The 15,271-nt window shown below is 42.8% G+C and overlaps 1 pseudogene; it reads left to right on the forward strand.

The window, feature by feature from the left end:
• The first annotated feature begins 4,068 nt into the window (after positions 1-4,068).
• On the forward strand, positions 4,069-5,050 carry LOC118675083 (annotated as a pseudogene).
• The last annotated feature ends 10,221 nt before the right edge of the window (positions 5,051-15,271 follow it).

Genomic DNA, 15,271 nt, shown 5'->3' on the forward strand with positions numbered 1-15,271 from the left:
GTGTGTGTGTGTGTGTGTGTGTGTGTGTGTGTGTGTTTTCACAAAGAAAAACACATTCCAAAATATCAGTTTCATAAATCCCTGCCAAAATCAGGAACAGTTTGGTCCTTGCCAATGAAAGACAGACCCAGGCAAACCACAGGTGAAATCAGGCAAGAGATTCATTGTTTTTGATGGTGCCTCCATTTGGTAACAGCCTTCCTGGCCTCTGTCTTTCAGACATAATGTGACTGCCCCTCTTCTAGGCTGTCTCTCTGATTTAGTTATTGTACCCTGTGCCTTCCCGTGACAGGGCCCAGGCCCTGGGCCTCCACTTGCCATGCTGCAGTCCTTCTTTAGGTCTCCATTGACAATGGACCTTACCTATCATCTCTCCTCTAATAATAGTTAACACATAGCACATGCTGCGTGTCAGGCATTTGTGCATATATTAATCCCATTAAAATATTTCATCCTGAAAACTGCCCTATAAGGTTGATACTATTAAGACCTCACTTTACAGATGAAGAATCTGAACATAGAGACAATAATGACTTGGCCAAGTCACTGAGGGAGACCAAATTTTGCCACCTCAAAATGTGCCTTTTGGGGTATTGATTTTAAGGGGTTATTAAGAAACAAAAGACTCAGAAGGAGCCTTTGACTCTCCCCTTCCTGCCTAAAGGAATTCAGATAGAAAAACCTGCTTCAGGAAGTAAATCTGATTATAATCACCCTGGCATATTCATCTGATTGTAATCTGATTATAATCACCCTAGCATATTCATCTTAGCACCTATGAATTAGCCCATAGGTGATGTGGACAGGAAAAATCTTGTAAAGCTTATTTCCCCCTGTTCCTTTGTTTCTGGATGGCCCAGCAAGAATTTGTTTACCACATGTTTGCACTTTCTCTAAGTGTTGTTAGAAGAAATAATAGAAAAGAGCATAATATTTGGCCAAGACCTACCTGAGGGATGAGGACTCAGCCACAATGGGCAGCATGGAGGAGCATTCCAGGAAGAAGGAAGAGCATGGGCAAAAGCCCTGAGGCAGGAAAAAAGCTACCCATTTCTAGGAACTTAAAGGGCAGTGCGTGACTTTCTAGAGCAAGGAGGATAAGAAGAAAAATGAGACTTGATTAGAAAAGAGTAAATTAGAATGTGCCAAACATCACAGTCAATGTAGAGAGTTTTCATTTTGTACAAAGTGCAATGGAAAACCATTAACAAGGTTTTTTAAAAAATAATTTTTATTTGTAATTACAGTTGTACAACCCAGTGATTATGTTATCATCATAACTAGCTAGTCAATATTAATATTAGAAAGAGAGAAAAGGGGAAACCATTATAAGCATGGTCATCTAGGCAGCTTCACCAGGAAGCTGCAGTTTCACACTCCCCATGGAACCACTAGTCCATTTCCTGAAAATTTCTGGGGGAAGGAATCCAACAAAGGGAGAGATAGGGGCATGCACAGTGAAGTTGGGATGATATAGGGAGGGTGCTTGCCTGTCAGTCTAACCTGGGAAAAAGATCATTGCTAGAGGGGTAGAGCCACTTCAAGCATACAAAATCCTGAAGGGTTAACTGGAAAAACTCCCAGTTACAATCTCCAGACAAAGAATTCCTCTCTCTTGCTTAGTTCCTGCTTCCTTGCACTCTCTTGCTCCATGACCAGCACTCACCCATATGCTAGCCCACCATGTGGCCTTAAGCAGCCTCATGACCCATGGCCATACAGACCCCACACACAATGGACTGCAACTGGGAACACAAGCTAAATTAGCCAGATGCTGGAGAGGATTGTGCTCTAATAGGGAGTGTAGACTCAAGACTTAATTTTTGCCCTTCTGAAGACAAGATTGGACTTCTTCCAGGGCCAAATGGAAGAAGATGGGGCTTTGGAAAGAAACCCACTTAATTTTATATCATCAATAAAGCTTTCCACGATACCTCATCTTCCCAAAGGAGCCTCAGGAAATTCTTTTTCCAGCAGCACCCCAAGAACTCCACTTCCACTGATAACAGAGGGCACCCCACTGATAACAATTAGCTATTGTATAACTTACTGAGTAATCACTCTGATAAATCTAGTACCTGTTTGGCATCATAGTTATTATACTACTAACAATTATATTCTCTATGCTATACTTTATATCCTCATGATTATTCTGTAACTACCAATTTGTACTTGTTAATCCCTTCACCTTTTTCACCCATCCCCCTAACCCCACTCCCATCTGGCAACTGTCATAGTGTTCTCTGTGTCTATGAGTCTGTTTCTGCTGTGCTTGTTTGAAGCTACAGTAGGACATGTTCATATTTTTTGTTTGTTTTTTAAAAACTCTGTCTGCTTTGTGGAAAATGGATTGGAGAAACAAAGGCAAGTATGGAAAGATAAAGAAGTCTGTTGTAATAGAACCATCTAGAAGTGGTGGTGGTTACATGGTCATACTGGAGATGAACAATAGTCATACTCAGGATATATTTTATAAGCTGAGCTGACAAGATTTGGTATTAAAGTGAATGCAGAGAATTAATGAAAGGCAGGACTTACTCACAGATAACTCCCATAATGTATGAGGTGCCAATTTCTGAAATAGGAAAGACTGGAAGAGAAACAGTTGAAACCAAGAGTTCAGTTTTAAATGTGTTATACGTACTTGGTCTTAAGTCTCCAACTTAGTGTATAATCAACAAATAACTTGACTATCTCCAGAGTGGGAGATAACGATAGAATCCTCAGAAGTATTTGGGAATCTGGGAGAAAGGGAGATATATTCTCTTCCTAGGTGGGCTTTCAAAGAGGGACTAAGTGCCAGAACTCTAAGCACTATGCAGTGTCCCCAGGTATAGCTGAACTAGAACAACATTGGTTTCTGTAGCAAAGAGCCTGAGACAGTCAAAGGGAAGGCAGACAGCCAGGAATGGCATGGAAGAGAAGCCCAGTGTCCCTGGACCCTAGAGTGATACAGAGCAGCTGAAAGGGGAGACTTGAAGTATCTACAGTTGTGACAAGGCTCCCCCCTGCAGCAGAGAACTTTTCAGCCAGCCACCAGATGATAACATTGACACCAATGATGGCAGCGGTGAGCAACAGCCAAAGGCCAAAGACAGGACGAGTGACACCCAGTTTGTGGATGCCTGGATGAGAGAAAGGACAGCTTGGCCCTGATGCCTCCTACTATTCCAGAACATTGATGCTTCTTTGAAGAGAAAGCAGGAAAAGATGAAGAAAAGTCGGAATTAACTCAGTGTATATCTAAAACGATAAAAAAAGCATGAAGGTGACTGAGTTTATCTGGAAACTATTATAATTACACTAGAGGTCTGGTGCATGAAATTTGTGCACTGGGGGGGGGGGCGGTGTTTGCCCCTCAGCCCAGCCTGCACCCTCTCCAATCTGGGACACCTCAGGGGATGTCTGACTGCCAGTTTAGGCCCGATCCCTGTGGACATCCCTTTCACAATCTGGGACTGCTGGCTCCCAACTGCTCCCCTGCCTGCCAGCCTGATTGCCCCTAACCACTTCTGCCTGCCAGCCTGATCACCCCCTAACCGCTCCCCTGCTGGCTTGATCAACACCTAACTGCTCCCCTGCCAGCCTGATTGCCCCCAATTGCCCTCCTCCGCTGGCCATCTTGTGATAATGTGGGGGTGGCCATCTTGTGACACAAGGGTGTGAGGGTCAATTTGCACATTACCTCTTTATTATATAGGATTTTATTGATAACAGTAGAAACACATCAGCCTTTATCCTTTAGTTGCCTCCACAATCTCTTGGGAGCTTCTGGAAGGTATTTCACATTGATTCATGAATGACTACCTTCACTGATGAGTTTATTCAAGAGCTACCCTGGTTGCATTAATAGGGTTGGATCTTCTATGAAGGAATCTCAGAATAGGGCTGCTTGAACCTCAATATCCTACACTCACTTGAGTCCAATAACTTTTCACTTAGTATTCTTCAAATCTCCTCTTTGCTAAACACATCCACATCCACCCCAGGACTCAGACATGTGTTTAATAAGAGTTATGTTGAGAGAGAAATGTAAAAAACAGATCATGGGGGCTGGAGATTCTTGGGATGGCAACCGAAATGGAGGCACAGAGCGCTGGGGCTGCGGATGGTTTCACCCAGGTCACCCACAAGGATAGTCAGAGTTCGAAGAAAGGGCAGGCTGAGAAGCTCTCCAAGTGGGGGAGGGCTGATGTGGGCTGCATGAACTCAGAGGAGGCCCCACTCAAAGGGGCCTGTCTTCCCACTCCTCTCAAGGCACAGGTTCCTGGATGGGAAAAAAGAAACAAAGAAAATTCCAGCCCCAGCTAACTGGCACCATTAAAAGACAAGTGGTTGGCCCTGAATATCATTTGGTTGGAGCATTCTTCATATAACTAAGGGTTTGGGGTTTGGTTCCGCATCAGGGCACATAACCTAGGTTGCAGGTCCAATTCCCAGTTGGGGCATGTACTAAAGGCAATCAATAAATGTTTCTCTCTCCTTCATTTTCTCTCTCTCTCTCTCTCAAAACAATCAATAAAAAACAGATCCTTTGGCGAGGAATTAAAAAAAAGAGAAAACTGCTTGAAAATATTTATTCCTATTGTAGAACATTTGGAACTTCAGATACACTTTAACTTGAAATCCAGGAATGTAGAAATCAGAACTTAAAAAAGAACCTGAAAGGATGTTAGTGCTCTGACAGAAGCAGCTGATTTTGTGAAAGCCTTTATTTTGGGGTTTCAGGGGGAGGACACCCTTGTCCTCATTAGGTTGGACCTCTTCTTAGAGTCTTTTAAAATTACAGATGTGAAGCCCCTAAGAGAGATCACCTGTCAAGGGCAACAGGAAGAATTGCTGGCAAAGAAGAAGAAACCAAATTTACCACAAAAAAATGTGACACCTAAGCGGGGATAGTTTCAGCCAATGTGAAAGTTCACATCCCTGGCTCTTTCCAAAACATCAAGATGGCAAGAACTCCCCTTTGCAACTTCCTCCTGGGAATCCTCCAGCAAAGATTTATGGCAATATTTGGGCTGTGGCTGGTAGAGCAGCAGATCGATTCTGATTACAAATCAGAGACTTTTTCTCTAATCTTTGGACTCTAGAGAAAAAGAGTTTACCCTCTGCAGGTGGTCACAAAAAACCATGTGAAGAATTTCTAGTCACTTTAAGCCTCAGTCCCTTCTTTAGTTCTCAGCCAGAAGCATAAACAGAAGAGTTTGATAGTAATCATTCAACAGCTTTGAGGATAATTTAATTATCAAAATTTAGTACCATTATTATACTTAAACATGCATTATAATTTATTTTTCATTTTAAATCACATGTAGCAGGTTAGCATAGTTTCTAATTCTCTCATTTGCAGGGAAAAATCTTATTTTTCTGTATGAATTTTTAAGTCGTTTACTTATAAACTTATAAATATTTCTTCTGAATGAGTGTAATTAAAGAATTATCTCAGAAATAATTATTTCAGAAATCATTAACTCTCCGAATCATGACCCCTAATACTGGGTGCTATGTGAGTATTTTAGAATCAGGTCATAAGCAGCAGTTTGGCTACACTGTGTGACCCCAAAAGACTAATCTTTGTACCTATTTGGCCACTTCTAAAATTAAAGACCTATATCATAAGGTTGGCATGAGGTAAAAAAGAAACAGATAATAGGTTCCCCCACTCAAACAATGTCTTCATTAATAGATCAAAACTAAATTCCCTTGAGGATAAATGTTCTCCCAAAGAAGACTCTTGGTCCCCCTGGAGAGACACTTCTGGCAAACCCGCCGATTTACCATTTATACTCATCTTTTTAAGTCTCATTTTGACACAAGCTAGGACACCACCTACACAAACAAGTGACATATGTCTTTGAAATTCTAGGCCAGGTGGGAAGCAGATCAGCACCTGGCTAGGCCATTTGGAAAAGAATTTTGCTGTAGCCAGGTTTTTATGGTTAACTCTCATATCACAAAGTTTGAATGGAAGTCACTAAAGCCATTATGAAGGCTACCTTGGCCAGCAGTGGCATGCTTGTGCAACCGGGTCTGTTGCCTTTTGAATAACCAGATGAGATCTATACTTATTTTCTCCTCTTCCTCCTCTATTTTAGTCTGTTCAGATTGCTATAATGAACTACCATAGACCTGGCTGAGTGGCTCCGTAGGTTGGAGTGTCATCTGGTGGGTTCAATTCCCCATCAGGGTACATAGGTTGTGATAGGTTGTGGGTTTACCCCTGGTGAGGGCACATTCAGAAGGCAACTGATCATGTCTCTCTCTCTCTCTCTCTCTCTCTCTCTCTCTCTCTCTCTCTCTTTCTCCCTTCTTCCCTCCCTCTCTTCCTCTCTCTATACAATCAATAAACATGTCCTCAGCTGAGAATAAATAAACAAACAAACAAATAAACTACCATAGATAGCTTATAAACAACAGACATTTATTTCTCTTAGTTATGGAGACTGGAATTCCAATATTCAGATGCCGGCATAGTCGAGTTCTGGTGAGGAGACAGCTGACTCCTTATTATATCTGTACATGATGAAATAGAGAGAGAAAGCTGGTGCTCTCATGGCTTTTGAAAGGACACTAGTCCCATTCATTAGGGTTCTACCCTCATGACCTCATCTAGTCCTAATTACCTCCCAAAGACTCCACCTCCTAATACCATCAAATAACAAGGGGATGGAGTTCAACATCTGAGTTTGAGGGAACACAAACATTCAGTCCATAACATCCTCTTTTTCTCATCCTTCTTTGCCTCTTACTCTCTAAGGTAGAATTTATGTGGCAGCTTAAAAATCACTTTCTGATTCATTCATTCAAAAGAAAAATTATGGAGGGCCTATTATGTGCCAAGCACTGGTTCTAGGTTGCTGATAAGATATCAGAAAAGAGACCGAGGCCGGACTTGGGCTCTGAACCTGTGGACTCTGAGAGCTGTGCTCCACCTAGTCCGATACAGAGCTAGAGAACCAAGATGGCGGCGTAAGGTACAGACCTGTGCGTGCTGCCTCCCACAACAACATCGAGACTACCAAATATAAAACAAACAGTTATCATTCAGAACCATGGAAAGCTGGCCCAGTGGAAGCTCTACAACTGGAAGGAAAGAAAGAAGAGCATTGATACTGAGTAGGTTGTGCAGAGGCTCTAAGAATGGAGGTATGGAGTCTCGCAAGGAGGGCTGCAACTGAATACGTGGCTTTTTTCAATCGGAAGGGGCTGCAGACTCTCGAGTCCACTGAGCTTGTTTGGGGCGGAATTCTGAGGTCCCAGACCCCTACAGGGAGAGGCGGGACGGCCTTGCAACGGGCCTGAGAGCGAGAGTAGCTGTCTCGCGGAGATGCTCACCAGTACTCAGGGACGCAAGTCGCTGAGTTGAGGAGAGGCAAGGAGACGTGGAGATGCCATTGCCCCTTGCTCCGCCCTGATGTTTCCCCGGGGACCCAGCCCTATTCAATTTACATCCCCACCCAAGCTGTGCTAGTGGCACAAAGAGAACCACCGGCGCTTTTGCAGCCCAGCAGAATGCAGATTTCAACTCCTCACATACATAAGGGACACACTCAAGAAGCAGAATCAGGTTTGGAGGAAGCTGGAGCCAGACCCAGCTGGGCCGGCGATGTGGAACCGCTGTACCAGCAAATGCACAGGCAGGTCCACCTGATCCAGTCTCAAATGGGATGCTGGGAGACAGCAGACAGGCAGTCTGCACACTTGGTAGAAAACAAAATCCAAGCAAGCATACCAGATATTCAGCCATCAGGAACACATGGAGATTTTGCCCAGCCAGGAGCCACCCAACAAAGGACAGAATGCCAAACTGCCAAACTTCGTGTTGCTGAGACAGCCCCCATGAGGCCGAGATGGCCCCCGTGAGGCCAAGGCAGCCCCTGTGGGGCTGGGACGGCCCCCGAGAGGTTGAAACAGCCCTGGTGAGGCTGAAACGGCCCCGGTGAGGCTGAAACGGCCCATGTGAGGCTGAGACAGCCACGGTGAGGCTGGGACGGCCCTGGTGAGGCTGAGATGGCCACAGTGAGGTTGAGACGGCCCCGGTGAGGTTGAATCGGCCCCGGTGAGGTTGAAATGGCCCCAGTGAGGTTGAAACGGCCCCGGTGAAGTTGAATCGGACCTGGTGAGGCTGAATTGGCTCCAGTGAGGTTGAAACAGCCCCTGTGAGGCTGAGACGGCCCCTATGAGGCTGAGATGGCCCCTATGAGGCTGGAACGGCCCCTGTGAGGCTGGGACGGCCCCTGTGTGAGGCTTGGACAGCCCCTGGGAAGCTGAGAAAAATACCACATGAACTCACTCATTTATGGATAATAAGGACCATTATAGACTGATGAACAAAAATGGATACAGAGGCAGATCAGTATTGAGCAGAATGTCAAACTACAGTGGGAACCTTGGGGAGGGTTGGGGGGGGTAGGAGATCAACCGAAGGACTTATATGCATGCATATGAGAATAACTAATAGACACAAAACACTGGAGGGTGGGGGAAGCCAAGGGAATGTCAAGGGGGGGAAAAAAAGAAGACGTGTAATACTCTTTGTAATACTTTAGGAAATAAAAAAAAATATTAGAAAAGAAAGTGAATGAGGTCATTGAGTTGATATTCTAAAGCAGTGGTTGGCAAACTGCGGCTCAGCAAACTGTGGCTCGCGAGCCACTTGCGGCTCTTTGGCCCCTTGAGTGTGGCTCTTCCACAAAATACCGACTTCTGCACACGGGCCACGAAGTTTCAATCACACTGTATGTGCGTGCCGGCACGTGGTATTTTGTGGTATTTTGTGGAGGAGCCACACTCAAGGGGTCAAAGAGCCGCATGTGGCTCACAAGCCGCAGTTTGCCGACCACGGTTCTAAAGGAAAGGAGGGGAGGTTTGGGGATGGGAAAGGGAGAGACAGTGCATGTGTAATGGACAACACAAAAATAGGTAACCCAGGTTTATCTGACAGAGAACACTTGAGGAAATACCATATCATAGTTCTGCCTGTAGTCTTAGCAGAATTTAACTTCAGAATTGAAATTGTCATTATACCAGAGTTAGTCAATTATTTGCATCATTCTACCCTCTGCAACCTTAGGTGGTTTGATTCATGTCACATTGCAATATCAGGAATAGTTATTTATTTTTAACTTTATAAACTGGCCACTGCCACAACATGACTTTAAAGGTATGGTATTGGAGCAGTACAGTGGGGTAGAAAGGGCACAAGCTTCAAAGTTGGGGAGGTGGGGGTTCCAAACTCACTTAACCTCATGAAACCTCATCTTACCATCTGCACTGTGAGAATAGGAACATTTAACTCAAATTTTTGTTATGCATGTCAAAATATTGATAAAGTTAAATAATAAATCTTTACTTGATATGATAAGGAGTCACGAAAGTATGCATCTAGAGTCATTTTACAGTTTCCCCAAACAATACCTATCAAATGTCCCCCTTGATCTCCATTTCACCTAAGTACAAGCTCCTTAAAGATCTCTCAGCCCACCCTTATAACATTTCTTCAGTTTTGGTTAAGATTATCTCATATCTTACATTTCACCCTTTTCCACAAAAGCAGGACACACTACTGCCTGGAAGTGTTGGGAGTGTGGAGAAAGGGGTGTGGTCTCCAGAGGCAGCACATCTAGATTTCAGCGGCAGTGAGAGGAGGTGGGGAGACATCTGATCACTTGAGTGACCACAATGCCTGGTGGCAAATCCACCATTCTCTTTCTTTTAGTTGTTGCTATTTTTCTGTTGGATACTGGTTTCTTTTCAATTCCACCTTTGAAAGAGATATCAAGTGTTAGCTCCTTGTAGGATCTTAGGAGGGTACTTTGGGTCTCCCTCCACATGGTCCCTTGGCTGGGAGACCAGGCTAAAGCCAAGTCTAATACTTCCCACCTTAACATCAGCCATACCTGAGGTTTCCTCACCCAGAACGGTAATGGTACTTGCAACACAGCCTAAATTACAGCCACAAATAGTGGTGTTTTCCAACACATAGGAAACTTCTGTCACTCCACTAACATCTGTTATGTTTTTTATTGATTTCAGAGAGGAAGGGAGAGGGGAAAGAGATAGAAACATCAATGATGAGAGAGAATTGTCAATTGGCTACTTCCTACGTGCCCCCTATTGGGGATTGAGCCTGCAACCCAGACATATGCCCTGACAGGGAATCAAACTGTGACCTCCGGGTTCATGGGTCAATGCTTAATCACTGAACAACACTGGCCAGGCTCTCTCCTGCTTCTTTATTCAATTCCAGAACTACCAGGCAGTATGCTGGCTCAATGGTTCAGCAGGTTTCAGGAAGGAGGACATCAGTTGTAGATCTCATAGAGAGGAAATAACTCAGGCATTCGCTGATAGCACCCACCCAACATACCAATTTCAAAGCCTCCCATGGCATCCAATTAAAATTAATGCCAAAATCCTTATCAGAAGGATCTTTAATCACTGCAAAATGTGACCCACACCACCACTCCAGCTGCATCCTATGCCACTCCCATCCCCTACCTATCTTTAAGCTCATCCAGCATGCCATGCTACTCCTCACCTCCGTGTAAAGAAGACAAAGAGTACTCATGACAAACAGAAGTCTTAGAAATGTCAATATTTGGTGGTGGGTTGAAGAAGGAGATGGCAAAAGAAACAGAGAGAAATATCCAGTCAAGAAAGAAAACCAAAAATTTTGATATGGCAGAAGCCAAGTAAAGAGAGTATTTCTAAGTAAAGTGAGTGGTCAACTGTATTAAATGTTACTTACATGAAGCCCAAGAATTGGTCTTTGAACCTTACCAGCTGGAGGAGACTAGTGGGAGGCCTTGAAATAAATGTTTTCGTAGAGTAGTAAATGTTTAGTAGAGGACAGAAGCTAGATTGAGGTTCCATAAAGGTGAAGAACTAAATGATCTTTAAGATAATTATATTTAATAGTAGAAACAGTATTTATTAGCACTTAAATTATTTTAACTTAAAATGGATTTATTCTTTTCCAGGCATTCTGCTAAGTACTTTGCAAGCATTTTCTTATTAAATCCTCATAGTAACACTCTTAGGCAAGAAATGTGATAAATTGTCAAAGACACAGCTAGTAAAATGTGGTTGACTAAATAACAGCCCCCAAGTAGTGTATAAAAGTCATAATCCCTGGAACCTATAATGTTAACCTACATGGAAAAAGGGACTTTGCCAATGTAAGAGTCTTTAGATGGGGATGTTAATGTGGGTTATCTGATGAGCCCTAAATGCAATCAGAATTGTGCCAAGAGAGAAGCAAAGAGAGATTTAGCATAGAGATATTTGAAGATGCCACACTGCTGGCTTTGAAGGAGGCCCTTACACCAAAGAATGCAAAGAACAGAGCTCTAAAACCAGGGAAATGGCATGGAAACATTCTCCCAGAGCTTCTGGAGGGCGCACAGCCCTGGAATTAAGAACCTTCATTTCAGCCTAGGAAACTGGTTTCAGACTTCTGACCTCCAGGACTGTGGGAGAACAACTGCATGTTGTTTGAACCACCAGGTTGTTGCAGCAGTTTGTTACAGAAGCCATAGGAGACTAATATGGATGTGATCATGATTCTTTCTTTAATACAATTCTACAAAAAATAGCAGCATCACACATATGGAAAACAAATAGAGGCAGGTGGGGAAAGAAAGAGATGGGAAAATAGAAGTGAAAGAAGTGGGGGCGGGGAGAAGGGAGAAGTCAGTAGAACGGAAGAAGAGGAGGAGCAGGAGGGGCAGGAGCAAGAGGAGCAGGGACAGGAGAGGAGGGACTAAGACCTCAATTATTCTTAGTGACCTCAAATGTGTCCATTGTAACTTCAACTCAGGAACTATTTTCCCAACCTGAATCAGGGCTGGCATTTGGTCCATAGCTGAGAGTCAACACCAGGGAATAAAATTGTAGTGCAGAGTAATCTATAAATCCTGTGGCATCACAGCTAGAGAGAAAACAGATTGGTGGAATCCCAGTTCAGTGGTCAATTTGTTTAGTTACTATTTGGGGCAGTCAACAATTAAAGACACAATATTAAATGGGGAGAGATGAAGTTTGAAAAAGAACAATTTAATTCACTTTCGTACCACCAAATCAAGTATAGCCTTCATTTGCTTTTAAAGGTATATTTTGTAAGGTTTTTTTCTTTTGTCATTTTAATGTTATATCCTTATTACTGGCCGTCATTTGCTATAATGAAATAATGTTTGCTTGGCAAAAGCTGAGAGCAAAACTCTGGAAGGAAGCTGCTGCATTTAATGTTTCCTGGTTGATGTGGCAACAAAACTGTGTTCTAACAGAAATCAGTGAGTCCTGTCTCCCAGAAGATGATATTGCTCTGGGTCAACATTTGGGACGTGGAAAACTCACTTAGCATTCACTGAACATACTATTCATAATCTGTTTTTAAAAGGCAATTTTATAAGTGCATTGGCATTTCGATATCCTACTTAATTTCATGATCAAATAATGATCAGGTATATAATAATCAAATAACCACAACTTAAACAACATACTTGCATTCAATACTTAATACAATAAAAGGAAATTTAACAGGAAAACAACTTGTGTGTCTAACACCATTCAACAGCCTGAAACTCATAACAACTTCTGTCCCTTGGGTTCAAGGATGTATTTGTGTGTAGTCACAAAAAAAGGAAGCGTTAACTTTGACTTGCTGTGCCCTCATGGGGTCTTTTCTTCAGTGAGTTTAGGATTACATCTCTTTTTTCTAAGGAAATTAGATATTCCCTTTGAAGTCTCTAAGATTTGGAATAAATTAGAAGAGAAACATTAGCAGTCCACATATAGATTCTGAATAGCCATAGTAGAGTGATTTTCCTAATTTGCTAATAAACAATCTTTATATTATTGAGCTGAAAAAATACATTAGAAAGGAGAAGTAAGATTTAGTAAGGATAAAGGGGAAGGTGCATTGGTGGGAGAAGTGCTTTTAATTCAGTCTTTCCCTTTAAAAAATAGAAAAAGGAAATAGCAACCAAATAACAACATACGGAGTGTCTGTTTTTCAATGAAAATGCCAGGTAAAGAGCTCTTTACACTTAAATCTGCACCGACAGCAACATCCTCCCCCTCTGAAAACTGCTCCCCTTGCATGCACAGAGCGGGCTGATTGCTCCCAGCGCCTCACACAAAGCAGGAGTAACAGCAACATCTAGTGGCACACGGTGATATTGGACAGTGAAGCTGGAGAAATGCTCGGTGTGAATGCTGAGGGCAAAACTCTGGAAGGATGCTGCCACATTTAACATTTCCTGATTGATGTGGCAACAAACTGTGTTCTAACAGAATCAGTGAGTCCTGTCTCCCAGCAGGTGATATTGCTCTGGGTCAACATTTGGGACGTGGAAAACTCACTTAGCGTTCACTGCTGGGGATGGGGAAGCCAGGAGTCAAACTGTACCATCTTGGTCTTGGAAATATGGCAATATTGTTGGTTTGTGTTTTTTTAAGTAGTAGTAGTTACAAAGGTTTATGCGTCTCAGATAAGAGAAAGGCAGCTCAATATACTTCTGAATGCCAACCTTAAAATCTAGTCAAAGATACTAAATGTCATTTTTCTTCTTTCATTTCAGACTATGACTACTTGCTGCTGTGGACAGAAGAAGCCAGTGCCCCGGGGCACTCTCTGGCAGCTAAAACTCTGGCTCACAGCCTTTGCAGTTAGACTTCCAACTTGCACCACTCTGTCCCTCTCTCCCTCAGGAGCCAGCCACAGCATCCTTTTGTCTGGACGCCAGGTCAATAATCACTCTTGGCATCTGCCTTTTCCACCCCTTCCCTCCCTCTCCCCTCCATCAAGAAATCTAATTCCATGTTGGCAGGCAGAAGGTCAGAAATCTTTGAAAGGCACAGCCCCCACTGCCCACGCTCAGGTCTTGCCTCTGCACATACTGCCAAATGCCAACTTACTCCCCTCCCTCCCCCATCACATCCTGTTTCTCTGTGATGCCCAGGTTGTCACCTGGATCTCGCCCTCACATCTGTTTCCTTCCTCGGCAGCAGGGCTACTATCTTTTATTAGTAACATCCTGCCACGGCTGTCCCAGAGGCTCAGCACATCTTGTCATCTGAACTGGGATCAGCAGTCTCTTCAGAGCTATCGACGCTGGGACGTGGCCTTGTCAGAGGAGTCTGGGGGCCTAATGCTGGCCCAGAGCATCTGTGGGGAGGAGAGCTGACAGTCTCCTGGATGCCACACAATCGCACCTTTGAAAGTGGGCCAAGTTAAAGCAAAGGACTGTAGGCTAGTGTGACAGGAAGGACAAAGTCACTCCCAACCTAAATAGAGGACAGTTTTATTTCTGTAAACATTTTGAAATGACATATTCAGGGCTATGTGAAAATGGTGTTTTGGGGGGCGGGAATTAATATCTGCTTGATTTTTTTCCCACTCTGAAAAAAATTTTTAAAACATATTTTAGTTTTAAAAGGGGGACCATGTCAATGTCTACTTTTAAAACTACAGATTCCACAGAAATTATATTCTAAAAAAGAATAGGATTTTCATCGCACTTGTTTCTAACTGCTTATAACCATGGTATAATCTCTATCAATTTCTCCCCCAAAAGAATAAAGTCAAAGATCCTGGAAAAAATTAAAAAATTAGAGCATTAAAAATGCAAAAGAGATAAAAAGACAATATTGTCTATGATAAAAATATCCAATGAACAGAAGTTTAAAAAATGGCTCCAAAATCTGTGGAACTAGGAGAATGTTTACTTGTCGCAATCCAGAAAAGATGGCTAAATCACTAATTAGTAAGAAAAAGTGAAGTACAAAAAAGTGCTTTAGAGCTATTATTACCTCTGTGTTGTTCTGTTATACATATGACAGGTACACTGTTCTCTTGACAAAATTACTTAAACTGGGGTGTTATACAGAGATCATTCAGTTCTATCTCATTCTTTAATATATTATAAAACAAAAATCCAAAGATTAAGTGGTGTGTGTGTGTGTGTGTGTGTGTGTGTGTGTTTCCAGTAGCAAAGGAGGAAGCAGAACCTAACTTTTTTTTATTTCTAATCTAGTGTTAGGTGTATATCTATATAGCACTTTTAAATACTAAAAGAATGTGATTATATTAAATTGATGATGTTATGAACTGAATTGTACCCCCCAAATCTATATGTTGAAGCCCTAAGCCCAACCTTAATGGTATTTGGATGTGGGGCCATTGGAGGTAATTAGGTTTGGATGAGATCATGAGGGTGGGGCCCCCATGATAGGATTAGTGTCCTTATACTAAGAGGGAGAGACCACA

The sequence above is a fragment of the Myotis myotis genome, unplaced genomic scaffold, assembly GCF_014108235.1.
Source record: "Myotis myotis isolate mMyoMyo1 unplaced genomic scaffold, mMyoMyo1.p scaffold_m19_p_2, whole genome shotgun sequence".
Lineage (NCBI taxonomy): Eukaryota > Metazoa > Chordata > Mammalia > Chiroptera > Vespertilionidae > Myotis > Myotis myotis.